This window comes from Pezoporus wallicus, unplaced genomic scaffold, assembly GCF_028554395.1.
Source record: "Pezoporus wallicus isolate ANWC-B61680 ecotype Strahan unplaced genomic scaffold, APGP_CSIRO_Pwel_v1 contig_6464, whole genome shotgun sequence".
NCBI classification, from domain to species: Eukaryota; Metazoa; Chordata; class Aves; order Psittaciformes; family Psittacidae; genus Pezoporus; species Pezoporus wallicus.
In genome coordinates, this window is record NW_026642130.1 from 7,098,296 (window position 1) to 7,103,839 (window position 5,544).

The 5,544-nt window shown below is 40.3% G+C and overlaps 1 long non-coding RNA gene across 1 annotated transcript; it reads right to left on the reverse strand.

The window, feature by feature from the left end:
• Positions 1 to 3,002: 3,002 nt before the first annotated feature.
• Positions 3,003 to 5,099, reverse strand: LOC130609087 (uncharacterized). The gene is made up of 3 exons (XR_008974710.1): positions 4,910 to 5,099; positions 4,087 to 4,197; positions 3,003 to 3,149 (listed from the first exon to the last, which is right to left on the reverse strand). It is a non-coding gene; the product is annotated as an uncharacterized LOC130609087 (long non-coding RNA).
• Between the last annotated feature and the right edge of the window lie 445 nt (positions 5,100 to 5,544).

The following is a 5,544-nucleotide window of genomic DNA, read 5'->3' on the forward strand; positions in this document are numbered from 1 at the left end:
TCGAGGGGTGGACTTAACAATGGACACTATTGCCCAGGTTATTCATGAGTGTGAAACATGTGCTGCAATTAAGCAAGCCAAACGGTTAAAGCCTCTTTGGTATGGAGGACGATGGTTGAAGTACAAATATGGGGAGGCCTGGCAGATTGACTGTATCACACTGCCGACAACCCGCCAAGGCAAGTGCCATGTGCTTACCATGGTGGAAGCAACCACCGATGGCTGGAAACATACACTGTGCCCCATGCCACTGCCTGGAACGCTATCCTGGGCCTTGAGAAACATTTTGTGGTGACACAGCGCCCCAGAGAGAATTGAGTCAGACAATGGGACTCATTTCCGGAATAACCTTATAGATATTTGGGCCAAAGAGCATGGCATTGAGTGGGTATATCACATGCCCTACCCTGCACCAGCCTCTGGGAAAATCGAACGGTACAATGGGCTGTTAAAAACTGCACTGAGAGCAATGGGTGGGGGAACTTTCAAGCGCTGGGATACACACTTACCAAAGGCCACCTGGTTGGTCAACACCAGAGGATCTGCCAACAGGGCTGGCCCAGCCCAGTCAGAACTTTTACATGTTGTAGAGGGGGACAAAGTTCCCATGGTGCATATGAAGAATTTGCTGGGGAAGACAGTCTGGGTGATTATATGAATTAATAGTTTCAATAATAGTTTCAATAATAGTTTCAATAATCACAAGATTCCAACATCATCTATGCTGATGAATGGATCAAGACTCTTCAAGTAATATTGAAATGCTAAAATAAATACAACTTCAGGCAAAAATGGAGGTCAAGCAGGAAACCACCTGGCACAACTGGACAGGTGTGCAAAGTCAGATTCTGAACTGAAATTCACATTTTTCTTGTTATAATATATTGCTCTAGAGATTCGATTCATCTGGTGCCTCAGAAGTTTAACAGTGTCGTTTCTGTAACGAAAATCACAGGTCACATATGAAAAGCAGAGTTGGCTCTTTTAGCACATACTTGCAAGCATCTCTGAAGTTAATACAATCTCCACTAGCTATTTTTTCACTACTAGACTGTCTCCCTGCCTTCTGCTTTTTAAAGAAACAGTGTATAATCAGCTAGCTTTTTAAGGGGCTTAACAAGGTGAAAAATATTGCAATCACTCTCCTGTTTTATAATGCCTTTGCCATCCTGTAAAATAACAACATGGTGCCTGTCCACACCTCCTGCACTGACTCAATCTATTAGAGTTAAGTTGAGGCAAATTCTGCTAATAAAATGCTGTTCTGAATTCATTTTTCTGCCCCCAATCTTCTTTTAAGCAGAGGAGTTTGTGTTTCCACAGTGGGTCCTTCCTGCCTGTGTTTTCTCTTTAGCTGGGTAAGATACATTATCACCTTCTCTAATTGGATTATGAGCTGCCTTGTTGATGCTAATTTATTTAATTTATTCATCCTAATGATTTTTCACATGCTTCCTCTTCTGCACTGACATGATAAAATGATAAAACAGCATAGTAACCCCTATTTAAACACATGACCAGAACCCCGTGCCCCTTTTGTCTTCAGATGCCTGGTACAATTTTGGGTGTTGTGCAGTCCTGACACAAGGTAATGCTTTGAAACAAATTCAGGCTAGTCTGACAGCCACCATCTTATCTGACAAAAGCAAAGCTGAAGACTACCAAGCATTGTTTATACTAATAAATTAAACATGCCTGGGACTGTTCTTGAGTGCAGAGGCCAAATGGGTGGACGCACTGTAAAACTCTCTCCAAAACAGGAGGGTTTGCATCTGGACTGCATATCAGAAGTGGTTCCTCCTGTTTCTGACAGACTCAGTTGGAGAGGTTGTTTGTTGGCCTGAGCCAAAAGCACCCCAGTCGACCAACCTGGCAATTTCATCATTTGGTCAGTTGGGTTTTGGTATCCCTGGGGAGTCCCTGGTACTTTCAGAGTATCAGGCCAGACAAAACCTTGGAGTACTGCTCTTAGAGAGCTACTTTAAATATAACCTTCTTTCTTGTAAGTCAGAGCAAATTTTCATGTGATTCAGTGCAGCAGTTCTTGCTCAAAATCCACAAATATTAACAATATTTGCCAACCAGGCTTCTGTAACCACGTTTTAATTAGCTTGCATCTTCCTTCCTTGGGCATCATTGAATGATTCCGTCAGCAGTGCTGAACCATTAAGCTGACTTCAAAAAAAAGAAAGGCTTTTGTTTATGCTGAAACATGAACATTGCTTTCCTGAGTATATTGTGCCTGAATGTTTTTTTGTTTGTTTGCATTAAAATGTTGAGATAGTATATTATTAGATCAGTAGATGAGAAAGGAGACCTGATAAGAACACATTATTGTGACGTGTATTAAGAGAACAGTAATAGTGACACAGATTTAATGACAGTGTGATAAATAAGATAGAAAGGTGAGTACATACCTGGTGTTTATGCATAATAAAGTAAGAATGCATTGTCTGCTGTACTTTTTCTGTACCAGTAAATTGTCTTTGGGTAAAAATACCATGCTTAGCTATTCTAGAGAAATACTGATGAAAAACTAATGCTAGTGGAAGAATGCTTGCGTACAAACAACATCAGTTAGGTTTTTCCAAGTATTTTCTGATCTTTTTGCTTATTATTATCAAAAGTAACTGAGGAGCAAATGATCGGGAAACGGAGATAAAAATGAAACCAGATTTGTTTTTCTCAATGCCCATTGGCCCATGAGTGAGACTGAAGTGTTTCAGGGCTGGAACAGATTGGGAAATACACTAATTCTTCTGCCATAGTTCAGAACTACTCACTAAAGAGGGAAAATGTGGGGAGGGATGAAGAATTTCTCCTTCCTGGGCTGCATCAATTTCTTGCTTAAAGATGAAGGCTGGAATAGTGAATCTGGGTACGTCTTTGATACAAAATTGGGTAAAACCGCCCCAGTGCTCAGTGTTGGTAGATGTTAATGCAACACACATTAACAGGAGATTAGGATTTGTGGGCAGCGTTCTTAATATCCACCGAGAAGGACAAACAGCTGTTTCTGGAAAGGGTTGTTGTGGAGTAACCTGTTTTGTGATCAGCACCTATTAAAAAGATTGGAAAAGCTTCACTTGGATGTGAACCTTGCTGTTGCCTTCTATGCACCTCAAAACTGGGCTGCAGGAAGGAGCTCCCTGGGAATAGAATACAGAAGAACAGGAAAATTTCAGTGGAAGCAGAATATATCAGATGGTATCAATCCACATTTCTCACATTATATGTCACCTCATTTTCTTGCACACTCTGGTTGTAGTGTGGAATGTAAGTTATGGAAACTCGTCCACGAATAAATCTAAAAAATAACATAGGGCTTGTCACCAGGAAGTGGGTTACAGACCTTATGTTTGTAAGTGGGTAACAGTCCAGACAGTGTCCCAGTAAGGCTGCTGGCTACAAGAATTGTCAGATAAAACTTACCAAAAGAGATTCATCGGTACAGTGACTTCAGACTTACTGAACCTGGGAGGACCTTTCTGGCCCATGCTGCTAGGCTTTGATTTTGATGTATGCATGCTTTCATAGGATATTCATAGGTGTTTTTTGCTTCTCTTTCATTGTCTTATCACCACAACTTTGATTTGTGTAACTTCTCAAGCACATTTATATTGAAAGCAAAACATATCTAGGAGAGGGAAAGTTCTTCTGGGATGCAGCATATTCTTTTGGCCCTGTTGCAGCTGTGAATCTGACAGGCTCTTCCTGTGCTTAGGATGCTGGAGAGCTAGGAGAAAAAAACATCCTGCCTGACCATGATTTGTTTGGAAAACCCTGAGTATCCCCATAGAGTGGAAATAACATTTTCTTATACCCATGGACCACTGTGACAGGTAAGTACATGAAAGTCTTTAAGTTACTCAGATAAAGCATAAGGATACACAAGTCTTTGATTTCTGAATGTCTGCAAGTGGGAGAAGACCAGAGAGGGAAACAAGATGGTCAGTGAAAGGCAGGGGCTCTGCAGGTGCTTATTTTTTGTTGTTGCTGTTGAAATCAGTCTGTAGAACAATGCTGCAGCAAGTGCCAATTTTTATTTCTGATTTCCCAAAGATGTTCTTGTACAAGGTAGCTTACCATCCCCACCCTCTCTGGCTACCTCTGGCATTTCCTCCACAGCATCTGAACATCCTCCGCATACACTCAATGACCAGATGTTCTCTGTCACGCTGTTCCTCCAAAACTAAGCTGAAGAGAGAAAAAAAAAAAAAATCTGAAAAAAAAAAAAGGAACTCAAACTAAATCATGCAGGGATTACACTAACAGAAAATGATGCTCTTGCTATGGAAACTATTAAAGAAAACCTGATTTTGTCTTTATATAGTAGGGTTCATTAACTTTCTCTCTGGTACAGCTAATGACCTGAACAGAAGCTGTGGTTCATTAGTGATCTTTCTGTCTCTGCCTGGCAGTTGAACAGAAAAAAAGAAAGAGCTGGAAGGAGAGACAGAAGCTCTAAGTGAGACAGAACAGCATTACATGTTTCCAGGTTAGCAGAACAAATTTTCTTCTATTCCTGTCCTTGAAATAGGAATATTTACAGCTAAACTCATCCTTTATACCAGAGTGGATTTAGTCATCAAAAGAGCAGGAAAAGCAGTTTGTTTACCCTCTCTTCACTAATTTTTTGTTCAGGAGCTGCCAGGATCTGCTTTGATCTCTGGAGCTTATAGGATCTTAAGGTTTGCTCTGCCTTATGAGCAGCAGCTCCATGGGGTCATTTTGGCAGCAGGAATCAGCTGCAGGGAGGTTCAGGAATATCCTGGTCTGATCTGCTTTGCAGGCATCCAGCTCCTGCAGGAAATGCCTTGCGAGTTTGCATTGGTGCAGCCTTCTTCAAACTGCCTTTGTAATAACGTTCATCCAGCAGGATAAGGACAGGGTGGATAGTGCTGCGTACCTGGCTCAGGGGTGGTGCTGATGCAAACCAAAGCAAGCTCAGGGAGCTATGAAAAGGTGTTTCTGTTTCCCTGAGTGGAAAGATTCCCACTTTTTAAAGTTACTTGTGAAAGCCTTCTTTGTGGAGCTGTGATTATCAAGAAAATCTATTCCTCTTCAGCATGCCATTCTTACAGAACAAGGAAGAGTCTTTAACTAATATTGAGGCAGAAGAGAGGAAATGGGCAAAAAAGAGAAAGAAACATTAAAATATTACATAACTTACAAAATAATACACTAAAATATTCTGCCACTCAAATTTTCATGGCTGTTTATTTTTTCTGAACATCATTGCACTTAGCTTTTAATGTCATAATAAAATTGAATACCTCTTATCACCTCTTGTATTTAAACTCAATTTTGTCAGAAAAAGGTGTGCAGTTTACTGTGACTTTAAAATGAACATTACCAAATGTAGCATGTGAATTCCAGGCAAGTAACCAGTGAAAATTACCTGCCTGTGAAGGTAATTTTCTCTTTCCCTGTTTTTTGATACATGGTGCAACACTAAAATATATATCTTAAGTGTTTTTAGAAGAATTAGTCTTAATTATAATCAAATGTAAAGAAGCAGTTAGTTAAATAAATAATATTAGA